Genomic DNA, 25,550 nt, shown 5'->3' on the forward strand with positions numbered 1-25,550 from the left:
TTATATAACTACTATTACCCGTTAGCCAGGGTCATATGATCATGTCTTTGCTAACTACTATTACACATTAGCCAGGATCGTAGAACTAATTCTGGTGTCGATGATCCCACTTCCCAAGGATATAAAAACATAGCCATCACAAAATCGTTCTTTAAACATAAATCATTTTCTCATTTCATTCATAAGCATGATCCATCATTTTGTATAGAGAAACAAAAAATAATCATATGTTTGATCCTATTTTCATAAATCGAAAATAATGAAATACAATATTCATTCATTTATAAACATACATATATACATAGATTTGAAAACAAGTAAAGTGTGTGAGATTCTTCTTACCTCCATTTGATTCCACCACTTAGTTTTTTCCCCAAAATAATTAATGGCCTATCCAAGATCATTTCAACATATTAGAATTTAATCAACCCTTTTTGAGACCATTTATACAAAAATCAACTAAGTTACACAAAGGGTTAACTTAACTAATTAATACTGGCAGCCTTACCTCTTTTCATTAAAACAGTCATATCTCAATATATCCAAATCGGAATCATGATCTCTTTAATGCGTTAGAAACTAGACTTGATAAGCTTTTTAACCATATATGGCACACCTCGTAATTCCTTGTAGATTAATTATAACAATTTTTGAAATCCACGTCATATACCGCTGCCAAACAGCCTGTATATCTTCTAATAAAAATTATATATTTATTCATAGAAAACTCCAAATTCAATTCCGCTTATTTGATTGGAAAGTAGACTCAATAAGCTTTCTAAACATATATGGCTTAATCTGTAAATCCTTGTATACAAATTAAGAAGAATTTTTAAATTCAACCCTGATACTACTATTTTACAGCCTATATATCCTTAAGTTAAAATTAGACAACTCTTCATAGAAAACTCGGATTTGACTTTCGTTTATTTCATTAGAAACTAGATTCAACATGCTTTCCAATGATATATAATAATCATAGCAATAATCCATCCATTAATACAAAATTTTATTTTAATTTATTATTATAGATCACAACATCTCATCCAAAAATAAAATTTCTTCTTTAATCTTTAAAAACTAAAATCCTTACTTTCAGCCTTCAAATTCCATTCAATAATCATCAATAAATCTTAAGAACATGAAATAAACAAAACCCAGTAATTTACCCAAATAGATCATGAAGATTAATGAAAGATTTCTTGATTTTTCTTGGTTTTGCTCTCAAAACTTCAACTCTAAATACTAGCAATCAACTTGATATTTCTTTTCAAATAAAAAGAGGGCATGTACTCACCTTTAAGGGATTAACTTGATTGTAGCCTCTGATTGTGAATCTTCAACTTGATTTTTCATATTCTCTAACCCTAAGGAAGATGAGGAAAAAGAACTCTATTTTTTTTCTATTTCACAATAGTTAGGTTTTCTTTCATCTAATACTTTAGCCCTTTTTCATTTACTAAATAATGTCTTAATAAACTGATAGGCTTTAGTATTATTTGGGCTGGGGTATTACATTATTCCCTCCTTATAAGAAGTTTTATCCTCGAAACTTGATTTACATCCACATCTCATTCCTCTAGTTTTGAAATCATATCTCTTACCGTATGATTGTTTCATTAAACTTTGAAAAAAATAATCATCTTGCCTCAAAACTTGTTTTTTCTAATCAACCATTCAAAAAAAAATATATTTCAATATATGAAAACTCATATCATCTTGAATTTCTAAATACTCATATCCAATCACATAGCGTCTACTAAGATATTCTGTTAACATAGATTCATCATATACACTAAACATCAGATGTGACAATTTTCTTTATTTTAAACTTTTTTTTTCACTTTTTCAAGAACTTCAAATGTCTTTACAATGCAAACTTAACCTTTCTTACTTTATAATCCTCGTAATGAGTACAAATGATTGACCACTTGAAGCAATAAATCATATCTTCAAATTCTGGTATAATTCTCGTGCTTACTTTAAATTATTACTTAATCAACCAAAATTTGTCATCCATTTGTTTCATAAATTTAATAAATAAAAGTTTTTCTTCTTTGTCCTTATGCCAATAAGTCTAAGACTTAGATTTACTTCCATACAAAACCTCAAAATAACGAATCATTGAATGTTTATATTATGACTATCGTTATAAAATATTTCTCTTCAAGTCATGATATAAGCATTTCTTAAAAGAATGTCAATCTACGATAAAGCCTAAAAAATGAACGGAACATAAAATATTCTTGTCCAAAATCCATTAGTCCTTATTTATTAAAGATTCATCACTTTCTCAACTAATAATAGCACAACAATTTAGAACTTAAAATCAAATCAGGCTTCCACTGCGCACTCAGATATTTCTTTCTAATAAAATTCAAATAAATTAACTTTCATAACATTGTTTTGTAACAAGAAAAGCATGTGTCCGCAAAATTCCTTGTAATATGCTTTACACCACGTGTTCATAACCATAACAACCTTGAATAACAATATCAACAAATCATTTTGTCACTAAAAAGATATCACATAGAACTTTAAATTTTTTTTTCTTTTTCACCAACAACATAAAATTTTCTATCAATTAACCACTAGAATACATATGACATGAATGCAATAGATCATATCCATAAATTTATACCATATAAATTCAAACATAAATCTTTGGTTACCTAAGTTGTCTCCAATTTTGAATATTGTTCTTTCTAATATACCAATTATCATATAACAATTGATTCTTCATAATCCCCACAAATATCATAATGTCTCAAATTCTCTTTTTACCAAATATATTGCTATCATCTTCATGTCAAAGTTAAAAACTATGCATCATAATCCATAAAAAAAAAAAAAAATTCTTTTATAAAGTTTGAACCAATAAAAACTCCAAGCACTTGAATTCACACCAAAAGTATAATTATGAACAATAGCCAAATGTATCACATTATTTTAGAAGTTCTATCAAACTTCTTTAAAATTGAATAGATGCTCAGCATCACCAAGTACACACAAAATCATCACTTATAAGATTTCAACCAATCTTTTGCCCTTGTAAAATTCAAACAATCATTTGCACTTGTAAGATTTTAAACAATCATTCTTAACCAAAACATGTATATTTTTTTGTAAATTGATTACTCCTTTAAAATCATCTTCTTTATTAAATCATCTAGATAACCACAATTTTAATTCCTTGCTAAGTACGCAACCCTATACCATAATAAGCCATGTTCTCCATAAATATAAAATTCGAAGGAATCTAATAATATACTTCAATTAAAAACTATAACCACAAATTAATCACTTTAGCCATTAAAAATATCAGTACACCTCAAATAGGAATTTAATGATCAAACTTTAAATTAACTAAATAAACATTCAACTCGCATGATCAAACCTTAAATACTTTCTTAATAAAAATGTAGAACCAAATCAAGTGAACATCCTTCTTTACGTATATAAAGCTATTTACCACAATTATCACATTTTGGACTAAATCCATTAAGATAAATTCTCAAACATTATAACCCATAAATAATTACACAAAGAATCTATTGAATCATTGATACTTCAAAATTCATTGAAACTTTAACTATTCCAAAATTCATCGAATCATTTATTTGTACTTACCACTATAGTCTATGGATCAAAGTTATATCCTTAAAAAATTATCACATTATTCAGAAGTCATCATCTAATTATTAAAAATCTTCACATAATATATAGATTGTAATTATACTCATAAATATCTCTTTCAATCTAAGGATAATAAACTATATTCTTTGAAAATCACCGTTAATCTACTTATCATAAATTAACTTCTTAAAAATCTCCAAAAATTATAATCATAGTTCTTAAAAAATCTTTAAAATCATATTATAAGCGCTTTAACATCTCACATAGTTTAAGGATCATAACCTGAACTCTTAAAAAATCTCCAAGAAACATAACTTAAGCTTTTAAAGAAAATCTTAACACAATCTACAAATCATAATCTACCTTTTAAAATTCTTCAAAAATCGTAACTTAAGCTCTGATACCACTTTTGTCACTCTCCGAGACCAAGACGCAACACGATCGTATTACTTTGAAGAAAACTCCAAAGTAATATGAAACCTTCTTTCTTAATCATTCTAAAATTCTTCAATAAAATAATCTACGAAGTAAAATTCATATCTTTAATCCAACTAATGATACATCTTTATGTATCCAAAAACAAACCATATAAAATACAAAACTGCCTCTTAAAATCTCATTGGCCAACATATTCTTCGATGATTAAGTAATCTTACCCATTTCATCTTTTAACTTCACACAAGACTAATCAAACTTATCATTTCGTCATCTGAAAAGAAAAAGTAAAAAGAGAATGAGTAAACCACAGCTCAGTAAGTATAGTCTCACACACACCTTACCAGATCAAGCATCATTTTTTTACACATCATATAGATCATTTAAAACATTCATCAAATCATAATATCAAAATATTTCAAGATCATCGTTTTGTCAAATATTTCATAAATTCATAAATCAATGTCAAAATATGACACTTCATAAATCATTATAAAATATGCTATCATTCAAATATCATAATCAAACCAAATCATGGATCAACCATTAAAAATCATCGTAAATCATCATCATCATAAATCATCATTATCATTGGTTTATCATTAGCTACGGTCACTGCTATAACCCGTGACATTGATCGTATCGATAATTTCATCATCATGATCATTGCTAACTATTATAACCCTCTAGCAAAGGTCTTATGCTAACTACTATTACCCGTTAGCCAAGGTCATATGATCATGTCTTTGCTAACTACTATTACCTGTTAGCTAGGGTCATAGAACTAGTTCTGGTGTCGATGATCCCACTTTTCAAGGATGTAAAAACGTAGTCATCACAAAATCGTTCTTTAAACATAAATTATTTTTTCATTTCATTCATAAGCATGATCCATCATTTATATAGAGAAACAAAAAATAATTATATTTTTGATCCTATTTTCATACATAAAAAATAATGAAATACAATATTCATTCATTTATAAACATACATATATACATAGATTTGAAAACAAGCAAAGTGTGTGAGATTCTTCTTACCTCAATTCGATTCCACAACTTAGTTTTTTCTCCAAAATAATTAATGGCCTATCCAAGATCATTTCAACATATCAAAATTTAATCAACCCTTTTTGAGACCATTTATACAAAAATCAACTAAGTTACACCAAGGGTTAATTTAACTAATTAATACTGGTAGCTAACTTCTTTTCATTAAAATAGTCATAACTCAATGTATCCAAATCGTAATTATGATCTCTTTAATGCGTTAGAAACTAGACTTGATAAGCTTTCTAATCAATCATGGCACACATCGTAATTCCTTGTAGACTAATTATAACAATTTTTGAAATTTACTCATATACTGCTGCCAAACAGTCTGTATATCTTCTAATAAAAATTATATATTTATTCACAGGAAACTCCAAATTCAATTCTGCTTGTTTCATTGAAAAGTAAACTCAATAAGCTTTCCAAACATATATGGCTTAATCTGTAAATCCTTGTATACAAATTAAGAAGAATTTTGTAATTTAACCCTGATGCTGTTGTTTTACACCCTGTATATCCTTAAGTTAAAATTAGACAACTCTTCATAAAAAACTCGAATTTGACTTTCGTTTATTTCATTACAAACTAGATTCAACATGATTTCCAATGATATATAATAATCATAGCAATAATCTATCCATTAATACAAAATTCTATTTTAATTCATTATTACATATTACAACATCTCATCCAAAAATAGAATTTCTCCTTCAATCTTTAAAAACTAAAATCCTTACTTTTAGCCTTCAAATTCCATTCAATAATCATCAATAAATCTTAAAAACATGAAATAAAAAAAGCCCAGTAATTTACCCAAATAGATCATGAAGATTAATGAAAGATTTCATGATTTTTCTTGGTTTTGTTCTCAAAACTTCAGCTCCAAATAATAGCAATCAACTTGATATTTCTTTTCAAATAAAAAGAGGGCATGTACTCACTTTTAAGGGATTAACTTGATTGTAGCCTCTGATTGTGAATCTTCAACTTGATTTTTTATATTCTCTAACCCTAAGAAAGATGAAGAAGAAGAACTCTATTTTCTTTCTATTTCACGATAGTTAGGTTTTTTTTCATCTAATACTTCAGTCTTTTTTTATTTACTAAATAATGTCTTAATAAACTGATGGGCTTTAGTATTAACCTAGCCCAATTGTTATTTGGGCTAGGGTATTATAATAGTTCTTTTGGAAAAAGATGTCTATAGCTATTGCATAGACAGGTTATGAAATTCTAGTTTACTTGAGTGCTGTGGATTGTGTTACCATGCATGGTGCATCTCTAAATTTGAAAGCTCCTCCAAATGCACCCCTAACTGAAAGACCTGAAAACTCTTTCTGCCCAAGCCGTAATATAATAAAATTTTTAAAGTATATTTACTTTGGAAGCCATAAGTGATTCAAAGATCTTGTGAATTTGAAAGCTTTTATAATAGCAAAAAGAATGTTATTTGATCTATTTTGGTGATTAAAATGGTTTTGTTCATGGTAATAAAAAATTATTAATAGTATCCATAATGAAATAAATTTATATAAATATTTATAAATTGACATAAAAGTCTTAAAAGAAGGCTATGGGAGCATTATTATATTTAAAATCTGTTTATTGATGTAAACTCTTATATTTAGTTAAAATATAAAAGTTTTAGAATTTTTATTAAAATATTAAGATATCAGCTAGTTATCTTTCACTAAACGTGAATTTGAAGGGCTCCTACTTAAAAAAAATCACTAAATAGTGAAAAGATAAATTAAATGGTAATTTGATTAAGTATGTATGATATCTTGATAATTGAATGAGATATTCTTTAATAAAAGAATGCATACTTGCATATAATGGGGGTGATAAAAATCAAAAGAAACAAAAATTATCACCATAGTGTTGTAAGATTTTAATATAATTTTATGAGCAAATTATACAAGCTAATAAGTTTAAACACTTATTAAAGTCATAAAAAAGGTCTTTAAAAATCTTAAAAGACTAAAATTGTTTCGTTTATTCATTGAGTTAATCTAATTGTATTAGAAGTATAATTATATTAAAAATGTATAAAAGTATGAAAATAAAATGGTTGGAATTAATAAATATAAAGATGTAGCCACAACCAAAACTAACTATTTCTTAAAATGATAAGAATGAGACAACAATGACTAGAGCATATAAATGATATACAAAATGAAAAGTTTAGATATATTAGCCTGAAGTGATCATATTAGAGATTTAATCTTAAGTGGGAGAATTTTCAAAAAAGAAAATTGAATTCCAAAATATTTGGTTAATAGTACTACAAGTAGAATGGATTTAAACCCTTACTATTAGAAACCAATAATGAGAATCCAACTTTGAATTAGTAACTTCTAATTACAAAGTTTACTGGGTAAAAATAAATTATTGTTATGTGTCTTTTAAACACTAGTAAAATCTATTCAAATTTTAAAAATTAGTGTGATCTATTGTGTGGAGATGATGAGTTTTTATACTCTTAATGGAGTTTTAAATATCTAAAGCAATGGAGACATAATAAAAACTCTACTTATATAAACATAAAAGTGGTGCCACTTCAATAAGAAGAATTGAGGTCTCTCTTATAAATATTTTATGAATAGGATAAGCACATGACATAATAATGCTAAAAACGGTTATAAATTTTTGATAGAAGAATAAATAAGTATTATATGTGTTTTATTTTCAATTCTAACACTAGGAGTTAAGGTTTAATCTACTGATACCATCAACTTCGTTAAAATTCTAAGATATATCCACTAATTGAAGGTTTAAATTAAGAGATACTTTCTTATATTCATAATATTTATTTGTGTGAAAAGTAAAAATTAAGCACCAACATTCTAAACTAGTGAGAGATTGTTAGTAATTTAGAATGTAATGCATCTCACATTAGATAGAAAGATTTAATTATTTATAAATAAAATTAATTTTTGTATTAATTTTATTCATATTTCAAATAATTATATTTGAATAGAAAAATTATCATATGACAAATAGTCATAACTATTTGAATATAAATAAATTATTATTCATAAAAATCATAACTATACAGAATGTCATAATCATTTGAATAAAAATTTATGTTTGTTTATTCATTATTAATAAATCTTTTAATATAATCATTTTTATTATTTTTTATTGCAAAATTTAAGATTTTATTATATTTCGAAAGCATAATTATCTTTAATAAAATATTTTTTATGCCTCAAAATCAAAAATTTTTTTTATTATTCCTCTCTTTTTATTTATTTTTTCTAATAATATGTGTTATTAAACTCCGCAATACTCCCTCCACCGTTCGGACACGACAGACACAAATTAACGACATTCTAACCTACAACACTCCAGTATTTCTAGTAGAAAAGTGCAGGCATACCATCTAGCCTGGGGCTTCTTATTTAGGCCTCGTCCTCAAACCGTGTGCCTTCCTCATCTTCAAGTCCACGGATAACGTTAATCCTTTTCCTGGCCGAAGATTAAGAACGAAAAATTTATGTATTTTTGTCGCCCTCCTTAAGAAGTGAAATCCTCGACTGCTGGGCCTAATAAATTTCCTCTCATTCTACTACTTCATTAAGTTTTTCTTGTAGGGCCCATGCTTCCATGATCGTGTCTGCATCTTGATTTTTGCACTTAATATTTTCGTAGATTCTTGATAAAGCCTTTACTGTACGGTGCAACACCCTGTTCGAGGACCTATGCCTCATCTCAAGTCGTTTCCTGATGCTTTCCAGTTTCTCGCTAAGACTACCATCCCTACACTTCTCCATGCATTCTTGAATATATACAACTACAGTCTTTATCTCTTGCTCAAGAAGCTTCAAAATGGAAGCGTATCTTCGCAGTGTCCATAAGTATTGGATTATAATGCGAGACTGGACTCACCATATTCATCACTGTATACTCAAGAAATAAACTTGACCACTGCATAGCCCTCAAGACTCAATCAAGCCGTTCTCATATCATTGACTCTGCATCCATTCCAAGTTCCCAAATATACAACACCCCCTCAAAATCGAGATCTTTAAGTCCTGTTTCAATCAGAGTTTTACCGAATGCATCCATTAAGCTTTCAGCCCTCATGCATCCCCCTACCTTCTCTGCATCCCAAAGAATTTCATTAAAATCACCAAGACATAACCACTGTAAAAAAGACTCACTAGCTAGTTGTTTCACTAACTGCCATGTTCGGTGTCTCATATGGGTTTTGGTTCTCCATAAAAACCTGTGATCCTCCATTTTTTATTCTCCCTATAAGTGAATTCCATATCGATATGATTCTTCGAAAAGCTATGCAACTTAAGATCATATCCCTCCCTTCACATCACTCCTAAACGCCACTTATCCCCTCAGGTTCTACTCCAAAAAGAGAACCCATTCTACATTTTCTTTGTATTATATCCAATTCTGTAATACGCAACAGTGTTTCACTAAGGAACACTGCGTTGGGATCTTTCTTCTTCACTGACCTGTGAAATTCTCGAACTGCCCGTGGGTTTCTAAGCCTACGGCAGTTCCAAGCAGGTGTTTTCATTATTTCCGGCGGGGCTAGTAACCAGCCTTCGTCAATATAAGATCAATCCTGTCATGGTCTGGTCTTGAATTCTTACTTTTTTTCTGTGGTCCTTCATCAATCCTAGGCGTAATGCCAGCTCTTTCAGGTAGACTCATTTTCTCTCCTGTGATAGTTGGATATATTTGTTGACCGTGGCAGGGTGCTCTTGCTAACTTCTTCCACTTCGTCTTTGGCAGGGTGTTCACATGCATGTTAAAACAGCACGACTCTTTACCCTTAGATCAAAGTTGTAATTTTTTTCTTTCAATAATGGCTCAAAATTAAAAGATACATTAACATTGCCCCTGGCCGCTCTTGAAAAGGTTAAAGGCTTAACCCAAAAAAGGTTTAACCCAACAACATTTCCATAGCCCTCTAATTTGGCTTCAACTGGAGAGAAAAATACACCTACGTTGTCCAAGGAAAAAGCTCTGCAGAGCGAATCCATCACGCAAGTTATAATTTGTAATTTGTAAAATGCTTTAATTATAATCTGTAGCCTTTTCCATATCACTTCAGATAATTGTCTTCATCAAAAGAAATTTTTCGTCTGCGGCTTAATTAGCTTCTTCCCAACGTACTAAGGGCTATTGGACATCACAAGATAGAAACTTCGATGCTTGCATAGGCTTTTGAAAACCATATCAAAATGTTGGCCTTGAATCTAGGAACCGTCGTAACAATAATTATCGTCTACAGGAATTTGCTACATTGACCTAAACTACAAAAAAAGAAAATCACTTAAACTCCAAAAATAATTCTAAAAAGAGTTGTAACTAATCAATTTTTTTTAATTACGAATCAAATTTCAATATCATTGAAGTAACTGGTTTTTAATATATTTTACGTTACCAATTGCTTAGGAGGTAGAAAGTGGACCAATGGGGTGCTCTTAGCCCAAAGCTTCGTTAAAATGCATTGAACAAACAAAATTAGGCTGAACCGAAGATGGCTTTTGCTTTCCTTTCCTAGTTTCCCTCCTCAATTTAGACCCAACTGGATATAGAGAGTATAAAACATGTCAAGTAGGGGTGTGCATAATTAAGTTGAAATGGAATTGTTTTTGTAATTCTCTTGCTGACCAAAAATATTTTAGTTGGTTATCCAAAGAGTTGTTTCTACAAATATTTGGTAATTCGGCTCGGTATAATGAAATTTAATCGAATTGAATGGAGACAAAGACTTCGCATGCGGATTTTTTTTTCTCGTGTCCTTTTAAAAAAATAGACTTTTTTATTTTCCGTTGAAGTCAACTTTCGTCTCACCAAATCTTGTTTAACTCTAAAATTTTTATTGCCTTTCTCCCTCTCTGTTACTTCTCTCTCATTCTCACGTCCCCAAGGAAGCTACAGTCTGAACTAGTCCCTCTTTCCTTGTGCTCTTTTATTTAGCGTGTTACTTTTCAACTCAAAACCTTTCCTTCATGCACGTTAATTTGTGATAGTTAAAATGTGATACATTTGGATAAAAAATTTAATTATTGATAAATAAAATTAATTTTTGAATTAATTTTATTTATATTTTAAATAATTATTTTTGAATAAAAATAATTATTATATTACAAATTATCATAACTATTTAAATATATATAGATTATTATTTATGAAGATTATAATTATACAAAAAGTTATAATCATTTGAATAAAAGTTTATTTTTGTTCATTTATTATAAATAGATCTTTCAATATAATTATTTTTATTATTTTTAATTGAAGAGTTTGAGATTTTATTGTATTTTAGAGGTATAATTACTTTTAAGAAAGTATTTTTCACACTTTAAAGCTAAAATTTATTTATTTATTTTTCTAATAATTTAAAGATAATTATGCAAAAATTTTTATATTTCATATTTATGGAGATGCAAGAGAAAGAAATTTAGAAATGCATAAGTGAAATCCAAATTCTTGAAATAATTATGGACAAAGAGAAATAATTCTATATTGTGATATTAGATAAGTTTTTATTTAATTGTTATTCAAAGTCAATATGTCATTAATTCATTGTTTGATTCTGTAGCATGAATCCAATTTCATGATTGTTTTTCATGTTACTTGGGCTTTTGAAATTTATTAATTGCGCATTCCAAAAGTTTCATTGGAATGGATTTTTTAAAATTGTAGCTAGTAGTAGTATGAAATTAATAGGGTGAATTTATTGGCGTGATTTATTCGTGAAGTTTTATGTTATTATTTCAAACCGAAAGTTTAGCCAACAAATTGGGTAAAATGTGATATTCAAGTTTAAATGGAAAAGGCATATCATTAATAAAATTAAAGGTTATTGCTAATTATTGATAATTTGAAGGAAATCTACAAATGTCTTATTAGCCATGTTTATGGATTTGAAAAGTTTTATTTTGGAATGCCAAGAAGAAGATAACATGATTTGCAATTAAAACAATTTAAATAAAGTTTGTTTTAATGCAAATAGAGATTATAAATAATTGTAAGGATATATGGCATACTAGTCATGGACCCTTAATGCGTGGATTTGAGAATGATGTTCGCTTATAATAGTTTTAATCCTTGAAATTGATCACTAAATGAATTATCTATAAAGAATGTGGTATGACTCTTAAATGAATACTAATTTTGATAAGTTTGAAAATTATTTATTTATAAATAATACACAAATAGTTATTCTTTGTGGTCTTTGCATAAAAGTGATATTTGTTTAATTTTATTTGATAACAATTATGGCTTGTATAAATGATCTACATCTCATGATTTTAGTTTTGATATAGTAAAAGTATTAAATTATATCTACTTTGAAAGCCATGAGTAATTAAAAGTTTTTGTGGATATAAAAAAAAAATTAAATAGCAAAATGAATACTATTTTACCCATTTGGGTGATGGGCATGGTTTTTCTCATGGTGATAAATTGGTGAATGATGTCCATGATGAAATAGATTCATAAGTTTCCATGAGTTGATATGAAAGTTTCAAAAAGAGACTATAGAAAAAATGAGTATACTAAAAAAAATTGAGAGTGATTATATTTCACATTATTTTTATTAATGTATACTCTAATATTGAGTTTTAAAAAAAGTTTTAGAACTTTGATAAGAAGAAAATATTAAGATATACAATGTTTGCTAATTATCTTTCATTAAGAGTGAGTTTGGAGGCATCTTATTTTTAAAAAAAATCACTAAATAGTGAAAAGATAAATAAAATGGCAACTTAATTAAGCATAAATGATATCTTGATAATTTAATGAGACATTCCTTAATAAAAAAATGTATATTTGCACATGAAAAAGGTGATAAAAGTCAAAAGAAATAAAATTGCTACTATAGTGTTGTAAGATTTTAGTATAATTTTATAAGCAAATTATACAAGTTGATAAGTTTAGTACACTTACTAAAGTAAAATCATAAAAAAAAAAAAAACTTTATATATCTTAAAGAGATTAAAATGGTTTGGCTTATCCATTCAATTTATCTAATCTTACTAGAAGAATAATTGTCTTAAAATAGATAAAAGTATAAAAATAAATTGGTTGAAATTTTATATTAATGAGTATAGAGTCGTGGCCATAGTGAATATCATCTATTTTAAAAAAGAACAAGAATGAGACAATAATGTCTAGAGTATATAAATAATATGCAAAATGAAAAGTTGGAACATATTAGCCTAAAATGATTATATTAGATATTCAATCTTAAATGGGGTAATTACAATTAAAAAAAATTGAATTATAAGATATTTAGTTAGTAGTACTACAAGTAGAATGGACTTAAACCTTTACTATTAGACACCAATAATAGGAACCCAACTTTGAATTAGTAATCTCTGATTACAAAGTTTAATGGGTAAAAATAAATTATTATCATATGTCTCTTAAGTACAAGTAAAATCCATTCAAAATTTAAAAACTAGTGTGATCTAGTATGCGGAGAGGATGAGTTTTTATACTCTTAAGGAAATTTATTATTTAAATGTCTAAGAACTAAAAATATAATGAAAACTTTACCTATATAAACATAAAAGTGGTGCTGTTTTAATAAGAAGAATTTGAGTCTCTCTTATAAATGTTTATAAATAAAATAAGTACATGGCTATAATAGTGCTAAAGAGGTTATAAATCTCTGACAAAAGAATAAATAAGTATTATATGTGTTATATCTTCAATTCTAACACTAGCAGTGAATGTTTAATCTGTAGACACCAACTTCATTAAAATTTTAATATATATATATATATGTTAATTGAAGGTTTAAATTGAGAGATACTTTCTTGTATTTATAATATTTATTTGTATTAAAAGTTAAAGATTAAGCACCAACATTCCAAACTAGTTAAGGATTATTGATAGTTTAAAATGTAATGTACCCAATATTGGATAAAACGAGTTAATTTTTAATAAATAAAATTAATTTTTTTATTAATTTTATACATATTTTAAATCATTATGTTTGAACAAAAATAATTATTATATAACAAATGATTATTACTATTTGAATATAAATATATTATTATTTATGAATGTCATAATTATACAAAAGATCATAACCATTTAAATAAAAATTTATATCTTTTTATTTATTATAAATAAATCTTTTAATATATCAATTTTCACGATTTTTACTTAGAGAGTTTGTAGTTTTGTTATATTATAAAAGCATAATTACCTTTAAAAAAAATATTTTTCACACTTTAGAATCAAAATTTTTTTTTATTATTTCTATTCTCTTATTTATTTTTTCTAACACTAACACTAAACACAAAAACAAGAGTAAAGGAAAAGAGATGAAAAATATTGCTTCTAATTGATTATCCTATAGCAAAAATGGAGAACGTGTACAGTTGCCTGGAAATTACTTAAAGCAGGTGATTTTCGATTTTCCTTGTATCGAAAGCGCAAAATCCAGAAACGATTGGTACTATGAAAATTGATCACATTTGATACAACAAAAGAATAATACAAAAATTTCCCATGTTTTACTCTACAGCTTCGAACTTTTTCCATTACCATAACGCTAGGAGATTCATCAGGTTAAAAAACAATGAAAGTATAGGTTTAACCATATTCACAGGATAACCCGTCTGTGAGGAACACCTATTCTCTTTTTTTGATAAATTCTCTTAAGATAAAAATGCTGAAAATTTTCTGTGACCTTCTCCTATTTAAATTGAATGAAAATGAACACCTCAAATGGGATGTTTAACATAAATATCACGAGCCCAAGTTTCTTGAAGTGAGGTTGTCAACCTGGAATGTAATTTTCCAGCAATCAACTTGGAAAATGAAGACAGATAACTTTCTTGTCACAACTGCAAGGCATAAAACTGAATGGTTAAATCATCATTATTTTCATTGTAAACTATATAAACACTAGACTGACCCATTTTTATTTGCTATATTGCTCGGATCTTTTCTTAATTGGACTTAAAACCAGCTCATCCTCAACGGCAAAGTGCTCAAAAACATCCCCGGACCAGAACGTCTGTTCTTTCTTTTCTTAGACTTCAAGTAGAAAATTTTAATAAGCTGAATCTTTGGAACCTTTATGAATACAATTGTCTGCTTTACACGGACAGTATCAATAATATCTTTTGTTTCGCTTATTGTCCGAACCTAGGAAACAACAAAAATTCCCAACAGTGAAGAGCATTTGCTGGATAGTTTGGCGTAAAGTATTTCTCGTGCTTATATTTCGCCATATTTCAGTGTCTTATTCCAGAGAATTTAGCAATAAATCAATTCCATTTTGGACTTTGGCCTTCAAAAAGGTTACGGTCAATAAGCAATTTACCAGATTCCAATAAAAATAATGCTTTAATAACATAGGTACATTTTCTGTCAAACATCAGCAACCTACCATTTAAAAATGAGAAGTTCCTTGTTTGATTCACTGAAGGTTATATAACCAAAAATTGAACAATTTTAAAAGGCATGGTGTGGGTACTGCTAGTTGGTATACGGACTTGATGAAACTCTAGTGAACATTAAAGAATCCATGTCCGGCTATAGGTTTGAGCCATCCGTTTCTTACAAGTCTGAAGAGCACATCTCTAGCGAAAAGAAACTCAGGATTAGCGTTCAATCGAGACAAATTTCGTTTTAAGTCCTATGATCTTAAAGGGCCTAGGATTCTTGAACTAGGGAATTAATGACCACTGAGTTGTCGAAGCTGATCCTCAGCCAATTCTGATAAGAAAACGTCATTCATGTCTGCCAAAGTCGTGGCAATTACAGGGACTTGACTTGTGCAAAGCTAAGTCAATTGCTGAAGGCTGACGACTTGTACGTACTAGCCAGAGCGAACAGGCAGAAATTTCCTCGCCACAAATTGCACTTCCACGCGTAAGTTTGTGGAGGGGCTGGAAGCACTGAACTGTTTCAAAAGTAGGTCAGTGATAGACCCAAATTTTAAGGCTTCTGAATGTAAAACAATGGTTGTGGGGAATCATGAATTCATCAATGAAATGAACAAGCTAGTTGACTTCAAAACTATTGCCCCATTTCATCTTACAATTTCAGGTCAATATAATTAAACGCGGATGAGGATACGAAGTTTCCATGCCCGAAATTTGAAATAGCCAATAGGAACAGGTTTTAAAACCAGAGATGTTTTCGGTTAAGATGCGACTGGTGCTACTCCTTCCAATGGTTAAGGCTCATGTAGAAATTTGAATAAAATCCCGTCATAAATGTACCAATAATATTATCCTTGGTGCTCTAAGCCTGTAATCTCGCTCTTCACAGCACTATTAAGACAGTTTTTTTTATGAACAGGCCGTAATCCAATACGTCGTACGGTATAGGTGTGTTAAGTCTCACATCAAGTCTATCATATAATAAGAAGTAATTTTGAGGAATAGTACGTAAAATCTTAAATGTTGAAAAAAAAATAATTTTTAAAAAAATATGAATTTTTAAGAAAAGATAAATTTTTATAATATGAAATGTTAGATTTCTGTTTTTATTGAAAAAAACTCAGGTTATTTAATAAAATATTTTTATTGTAATATCTTTCACTTTATAATAAATACAATGTTTTTATTAAATATAAACAGTATTTACGATATTTGATTAAAATAATATGAAGTCAAATATTGACAAAAAATATATTTTTTAATCAAATACTATGTTTATAAATATAAAAATATGATTGTTGATATAAAGACAATAAAAAATTCATGAAAATTATAGTCATTGTATTTAAAAAATACTACAAAAAAATTCATAAATATTGCATTTTAAATCCTAAAAACAATGATGTTTATTAATGAAAAATGTCGTTGTTGTATTAAAAAAATCATAAAAAGATAATCCACAAATATTACATTTTAAATGCTAGAAACTTCAACATTTTATTTATAAAAAACCTCATTGTTGTATAAAAAATTTTCACAAAACAATAATCCATAAATATTAAGTTTCAAATCCTTGGAATGACGACATTTTGATCATGAAAAATGTTGTCATTATATTAAAAAAACAAAAAAAAAACCCACAAATATTGCATTTCAAATCCTAAAAACTATAACGTTTTATCCATGAAAAACATCGTTGTTGTATTAAAAATATTTCACAAAAAAATCCGTAATTACTATGTTTCAAATCCTAGAAATGCAATCTTCGAGAAAGAAATTATAAAAAAGTCATATTTGACATTAAACAAAAATAGTACTTAAATACTACATTTAGCTTTCAAGAAATGCAATATTTGTGTTTTATGTATAAAATCCAATAGAACCATTAAAACAACCTAACTTTGATTTTTGGTACCACACATGATAAACCCCAAACCCCAAAACCCTTGGCTTCTAATCCTTGCCATTTTCTAGCCATTGTTGTTGTTGTCACCACTGTTGTTCTGTTATTGTCGATTGAGGTAAAAATGTCATTTTTTTTTTTTTGCTTTCATTATTGGTGTCTTGTGTTGTTATGTTTTTTGCGTTTATGCTTTTGTGAACAATGTTGTGTATTTTTTTATGCTAATGTGATTTTTTTACCTTATGAATTTTTATTCTCTTGTGATTTTTTATGCCTTGTGAATTTTTTATGCTTTTGTGAACAATGCTGAACAATGCCTTGTGATTTTTTTTGCTAATGTGATTTTTTTTTTTGCCTTGTGAATTTTATTCTCTATTTTTTATACCTTGTAAATTTTTATGCCCTTGTGAACAATGTCGAGCAATGTCTTGTGATTTTTTATACTAACATGATTTTATTTGCCTAGTGAATTTTTGATCTCTTGTGATTTTTCATGCCTTTTGAATTCATATTACTTTAGTGAACAATGTCGAACAATGCCTTGTGATTTTTTATGCTAATGTAAAAGTTTGATCATATATTGAACATTGCCGAATCTTGGGAGTTCAATAAATAAAAAATATTGAAGAAATAACGTACAATATAAAAAATTTAATAATAATTGGTTAATTACATTAGGAAAAATGGTTTAGAAATTAGAAATTCAAGATAGGCTTTTTCTTTTGTACACTTATGTTATGCTCCTTTTTGGTGTGTATAGTCTTAATTTCTTTAACTAAATAATAAAAAAAAATTGTTTGACAAGATTATTTCATTCCATATATATTTGTATAGATTAGTTGATATTATAGCATTTGAAGAATAATTGTCTATCTCTACCGAACATGAAGAAGAACATTTAGTTGATACATCATTTTCAAAAAAAAAAAAATTAGGGGATGCTCTAATTTACTTGAAGCAACCGAAAAAAAAATATGTTGAGTTCAATGTGGATGGGCAACCTGTGTTAAGTGGTGCATCGAAAATGGCTAGTCATATTAGATGTCTCATCCAACAAACAATATCCATTAACTACAACAGTTGGAGAAACGTTCTAATAGATTCAAAAGACTGTATATGAGATTCAATTGTGATAAGTTATAATAATCAAATTGAAACTTATTGATCATTTATGTCTATTGTTTATGGAATCCAATTACGCTCCATTGTTCACATGTTTTAATTTATTCTTTATAAGAATGCTTTGATGTCACAATTGAATATAAAAAGGTTGTTTTGCAATCTACTGGGCTAAAATTTAAAGACTTTAAAAATAAATTAACAACAAATATATTTTACCTTATGTTGACAATGTTAAACTGTTGGTTTATACCTTAGCCACATATTAAGATATTATCAGTGATGCAAAGTGGACAAAGTTTGTTTCAGCTTATCTATCAAATGAATGCAGCGTATGCATAGTAATTTTTTTTTTTGTTTTTATAATACATTATTAAAGTTGAGATGTTTATTCATTTGTCATTAATTTTGTTTTTTGCAAAAAATAAAAGAAGCCCAACAAAAAATACAGTGCCTAAAAATAGTATAACCATCAAGCATCACATAAAGGGTATACAAATGTTAAGTATGAACTTGTAAGTATTTTTTACCAATTATTATACACATGGTTTTAGGATTTTGAAATTTATTTTATTTTGAAGTTTTCAACTTATATATCTATAGGATTTTAGGAAACATCCAGGTCATGCAACAAAATACCAAGACGGGATGTTAGGAAAAAAACACGTTTGTCAAATTTTGAAACGTATGAGGATGAAACAATTGAACAAATAATTAAGAAGATTGTAAGTTCATATCATATTTATATTTCATTTGCTACTTTACCATTTATGCATGTTAATATGTTGTATTTATTTATGTTTGCATATGTTTTAGGAAGATATTGCTATGAGATTCACATCTAGTGAAATTCAAATTGGTGGTGGTGAAGATGTGATGACATTATCTTTCGATTTAAAAAATAGACCTGATTGTGTTAGGGGATTGGGAGCTTTATTTCTTCAATAAATTATTTTAAAATTCAACTTAAACCTTGCATCTTCAAGTCTGTTGAATATTTATCCGTAATAAGCAACAAAATAAATGAATTGCTAAATTAGAGGTACAATTGACAGCAATGCAAACTAACATGATGGGTCAATCATTTACTGATAATGTTGGAAATGAATTCATGCATGAAGCTTTTAACCAATCTTCTTTTTTAGTAATACAAGTTCTAAACTTTTGTCATTTGATTATTTGATTTTTGTGAGTTGATTTTATATGAAAATAATTTATATTTATACGTAATAGGTTTTTCAGCCAAAGATGATCCTAAATCCACTTGCAAAATCTAATATGCATGTATTATCCAATTATGCGTGTCAACATTTACTAGGTGGATTGGTCATAAACATCGATATCGATGATGGACTATTTGATTATCTCTCGATGACTTGGATTAGGTAGGAGAAGATTTTTAAATTTTGTGAGATGATGAAAAATTTAGTTACTAAAATATCGGTGAACATGAAGTTAATTTATATATTCATTTAAATATATATATGAATATATTTTCATATATTATGTATAAAGGTAAGTTAATTATTTCTTTTTTATCATGTAGCCTCATTTACATATATTTGAAATGACTGATAGTTATAGATTTATTGATCCAAATCATATTAATACTGGTGTTGGCTCTATACATGCTCGTGCAAATGCGTTGACATCTGCAATAAAAAAAGAGTTCTAATACTTTATAGCACCTTAAAATCCTATGTATGTGTTCATTGTTTACTTTGTTAATTAGTTGATCATGTTTGATATACGAATTTTATAATTGTTACAAGCATTATATTCTAATATTGGAATCGATACTATGATTTGTAAAAGTTATTGGTAGTTGGTTGTCATTGAGTATGCAATATTTATGGTTTACCTTTTCAACTCAAAAAGAAAAAGGTCGAAGCCATCACCCGAGCTTGTTAATATAATAAAGAGATATTCATCTTTATTATGTAAAATAATTTATGTTATGTTTACAGTTTATTTATTAGTATAATTTATATTTACAAGTTCCATTGTGTTGTTTCAAGAGATTGACTATTTGTGACAAAAAAAAAAGTTAAATGGCTTACATTTCCATTAAGTTTATTTATAGTATTTTCTTTAATTGTTTAGAGTTTAAAAACACTTTGACTACCCAATAATGATTTGTAGTTTCCTTGTCAACAAGGAACGATAGAATGTGTATATTATGTCATCTATTTCATAAAAAAGATCGTTATTAATGATCTTATAAGAACACCAACAAGGATGATATAATTTTAAACTACAGATACCTATTTCTATTTACCATAATTATGAAATGCAAATTGATTAACATTCATTCATATTTTTTTTGAAGTGGACTCAAAAGGAACAATTCATGTAAGAGAAAATTGATGAAGTCTATCATGAATGGTGTGACTACGTATCCAAATTTGCACACTGAAGACTGAGGACATTGAATCATTTTCATATTTTGGCTTATGTAAATTTGTAAATTAATGTATAGAACTCCAATTCATTGTACTTCATATGATACCATATTTTTTCAATAATACAATTCAAAATTGCTTAATTTATACAAGTGGTGCATTGTATCATATAACGAAGTCTAAATTGTATCATTTACACAAGTCCAAATTTGTTCTATTTATACAAATAAACACATTTCATTTATAATATCACATAAAGAAGTCTAAATTGTATCATTTACACAAGTCCAAATTTGTTTTATTTATACAAACCAACAAATTTTCATTTATAATTTATGTAAGTTTAATTACAAAATGCCAATGTAATTATAATATTGAAACAAATCAAATCATTAAGAATGTAATTACAAAATGACAATGTAATTATAATTACAAAACTAATATGATACATTACAATTTATAATTATAATATTAAAGCTGTTAACCATATCCATAACTGAAAATATATAACTTAACAATACAAAACATTATGATTGTTGTTAAGAATATAAATCATATATCTGTGTCATAGAGGAGAAAAGTTAAATGATGGTCAATAAGCATTACGTTTATACAATTGCTTTCGTATATAATTATTTCTATATTCATGTGATAATACGAAAAATAAATAAATTTTATAAGTATCTCTCGAGATATACTCACCAGCATAAAATATTTCATCTCGAGACAAACCATCTAATTACATTATTTCATTGAAAAGTGACATTTGCCCATTATTACTCTTGGCTTCTTTTTTGAAAATAAATGAAATGCTTTTGGTTTCGTTTGTTGCCTCACAATATGTAGCATTGATATTACCTATTTGCTTGATCAAATAATCTAATCCATCTCGCTTTTAGAACGCTTCTTGCCTCACAACGTCCTAGTCATAGTTAGATTACCATATAAGTTGAACCTTCGACTTGTTTATTCTCATGATTAGTGTTGGAATCATTCTCATGATAGCCAAAGTCAACATTTTTATTAGTATTAAATGATTCAAGCATCAGTTACTATTTCAATTTTTTGATCAATTGCTTTGTCTGATCTAAAAATTGTGACAAAATCATCCAAATGAATGAAATGTTTGTTTCTTAACCCTCTAGTATAACGGTGAATCTACACAAAAATTAAATTAAATAAGTATAAAATATTTTAATAAAAAATTAACAATCAAAATATCTTCTACGTTCGTGTTAAAGTACTTACCAAACCCACTCATAAAAAACAACATTGCAGTAATGACACATTTGTCCCGATCATTTGGTATGTAAAGTATTTAATATGATGCGTAAGAGAGATGTGGTTGCATGGAATACTATGATTTCGTAGCATGTAAAGACAGAGAGATATTTGGAAGCAGTTGTGGTGTTTAGGAATATGATGAAAACGGAGATAAGACTTAGTGCAGTCAGTTTTATTAATGTTTTCTCAGCTTTATCCGGTTTAGAGGATTATAATAATGCTGAAGTTCTTTATGGGATGCTTCTCAAGTTGGGTAGTGACTGTGTTGATGACTTGTTTGTTGTTAATTCGGCGATTTTCATGTTTGCAGAGCTTGGTTGCCTTGATTTTTCTGGGAAGATTTTTGACTGTTGCTCGGAGAGAAATATAGAGATTTGGAGCACTATGATTGGAGGGTATCTTCCAAACAATTCTCCAGTTGAAGGAATTAAGCTTTTTCTTCAAGCTATGGAATCGGAAACTGTTTTTTGATGATGTCACTTTTCTTTCTGTATTAAGTGCAGTTTCGCAGTTGCAGCAGTTGTACTTGGCGCAGCAGCTACATGCCTATATAAGTAAGAAGTTATGCAAATTGCCAGTCATCGTAGCCAATGCACTACTTGTTATCTATTCCAGGTGCAATTCAATCCACACATCATTCGAAGTATTTGATAAGATGCCTGAAAGAGATGTAATTTCTTGGAATACCATGGTTTCTGCTTTTGTACAAAATGGGTTGGATGAGGAAGGGTTGTTACTTGTATATGAGATGCAGAAGCAAGGCTTTTTGGTTGATACTGTGACTGTAACTTCTCTCCTTTCAGCAGCATCAAATCTTAGAAACCAGGAAACTGGAAAGCAGACCCATGCTTATCTTTTTAGGCGTGGCATTCAATTTGAGGGGATGGACAGTTACATTATAGACATGTATGCTAAATCTGGCTTGATTAGGAATTCACAGCTTCTTTTTGAAAAAAGCAATTCTAGCAATAGAGATCAAGCCACGTGGAATGTTATGATTGCTGGTCTTGCACAGAATGGCCTGATTGAAGAAGCAATTGTTGTGTTTAGACAAATGCTTCGGCAAAATGTAATGCCCAATGCTGTGACTCTGGTATCAGTTCTCCCAGCTTGTAGTCTAATGGGAAGTATAGATTTAGGTAAGCAACTTCATGGATTTTCTGTTCGTAATTTGTTGGATGCAAATGTCTTTGTAGGCACTGCTTTAGTTGACATGTATTCCAAATCTGGTGCTCTTAAACTTGCTGAAAACATGTTTTTTAATGTCCCTGAGAAAAGTTCTGTCACGTACACCACCGTGATATTCGGTTATGTTCAACATGGAATGGGTGAGAGGGCACTCTCTTTGTTTCGCTCAATGCAGGCATCTAGCATTCAGCCTGATGGCAGTACCTTTGTTGCAGTCTTGTCAGCTTGTGGTTATACCGGATTGGTTGATGAGGGCCTTCATCTATTTAAGTCAATGGAGAGAGAGTTTAACATCCAAACCTCAACTAAGCATTACTGTGTGTTGCTGACGTGCTAGGGAAGTTTGGAAGGGTGGTTGAAGCCTATGAGTTTGTTGAAAAATTAGGAGAAGAGGGTAATTCCTTGGAGATTTGGGGATCACTTCTTGCAGCTTGCAAACTTCACCAAAAATTTGACTTGGGTCAAGTTGTGGCGAAGAAGTTGCTTCAAATGGATACAGGAAATAGCATGACAGGCTGTCAAGTTTTGCTCTCAAATATATATGCAGAGGAAGGGAACTGGGAAAATGTTGCCAGATTGAGGAAAGAAATGACGTAGTTGGATTCAGGTTGCAGGTTGTGTAAACTATTTTGCTTCTAATGATCAAGAACACCCCCAATCTGATGAGATATATGAATTGTTAGAAGGACTGTGCAAGGTGATGAAAGATGTTGATTATTATAAATCCTTTGCAGAATTCCTGTTTCCTTGGGATTTCTGAATTGATTAGTGACGAGGGTGACTTGCGGGTTATGATATCACCTTGGGGCTACGAATGGGAGATGAAGATATTTTGCTCCAGATACAGGCAAGTGGCTTGGCTTTTGTATGGCTACTTCATTTGGGTATGTTTTAAGGATCTTACATATTTTAAGATCATTCTGTCTAATTTAAAATTTGGAGCTTTGTTGATATCTGGCTAAGATTTTTGAAGCAAGTTAGTATCTGTTTGTTTGTGCAGGTTGTCAGTCTCTGCTGGCAGAATCCCTTGACATGGTGTTTGACTTGAGCATTGGAGTGTGAGTTGGTTTAGATTTTAAGCTGGTCAAATCATGAAAATGAAATCTTAATTGTTTAGGTTTATAACAGGATAAACTCAACTCTTCAAAACCACCCCCCCCCCCCCCCCCCCCCCCAGAAAAGAAGGAAAAATAAAAACCAAGCTGGTAAAAATAAGACAACTTTCTTTCTAATACTCACTTACTTTACTTTTATGCAACTCTTTCCGTCTCACCGAACAACAGCAACGGGGTGCTTCTTTATATGTTACATACTGGTTCACTTGTTAGTTTTTTTGGGTTTTAGTGATACAGTGTTTTCCCCAAAAAAAGGCAGATAAAAATCTCCCCACCCCCCCTCCCTCTTCCCTTCTCAAAATTTTGAATTTTTCGACTTCAAGGTTGAGGTATTATGCATAATTGTGCTGGATGGGAATAGAGTTGAATTAAGAAGACTGAATAATCTTCGGAGAGCTCAACGTATGTGGCAGGAGAATATTTAACAAGTTAAATACAGTTTTAGGCATGTAGACGCCTGTGACTGTAAATGAGGAATTTCCCTTACTGAAGGAATCAATTAAGTTCGTATGATGAAGAAAATGTAGGATGACGTAGAAACGCCAAACTCCTTTTGCAGGTAGTGGATTTCCCAGTATAAGATCAATCTGCTGTGCAGGCTGGAGCTGGATAAGGCTTCCAGCAAACAAGTATTCATTTATCCTTTCATGCAGAATATATGAACCCATCTACACTGGGTTATAGTGGATTAAGCATTACGGTTTAGAGTTCTTGGATTAATTGGGGTCTAAAGACATAAATGTTGGTCGAAGTTAAAATTTTAAATCTGAATTTTTCAACATCAACAGGATTAACGATTTAGTAATTTATTTAGGGCTGTAAAATTAGTAGCTCTATGTTCTTGGCCTTCTGCATAACAATAGATCTCTCAAAGAGATGTTGCAAAACTTTCATAGGTAGCACCTAATGTGCACATTGTCAATAAAACTTCACCCTTTCACTTCTAGGACTTACTAGTTCTACTCTGTTCTCAGGATCCCATCGTCCAGATTTGCACAGGTAACAAGTTCTAACCTTTAAATCAAGATTTA

The 25,550-nt window shown here is 29.0% G+C and overlaps 1 pseudogene; it reads left to right on the forward strand.

The window, feature by feature from the left end:
- The first annotated feature begins 9,774 nt into the window (after positions 1 to 9,774).
- Positions 9,775 to 24,475, forward strand: LOC111305644 (pentatricopeptide repeat-containing protein At3g22150, chloroplastic pseudogene; annotated as a pseudogene).
- Positions 24,476 to 25,550: the final 1,075 nt, after the last annotated feature.

This window comes from Durio zibethinus, chromosome 21 (assembly GCF_047325235.1).
Source record: "Durio zibethinus cultivar Kanyao isolate XHJ-2024 chromosome 21, ASM4732523v1, whole genome shotgun sequence".
In the NCBI taxonomy this organism is placed as follows: Eukaryota; Viridiplantae; Streptophyta; class Magnoliopsida; order Malvales; family Malvaceae; genus Durio; species Durio zibethinus.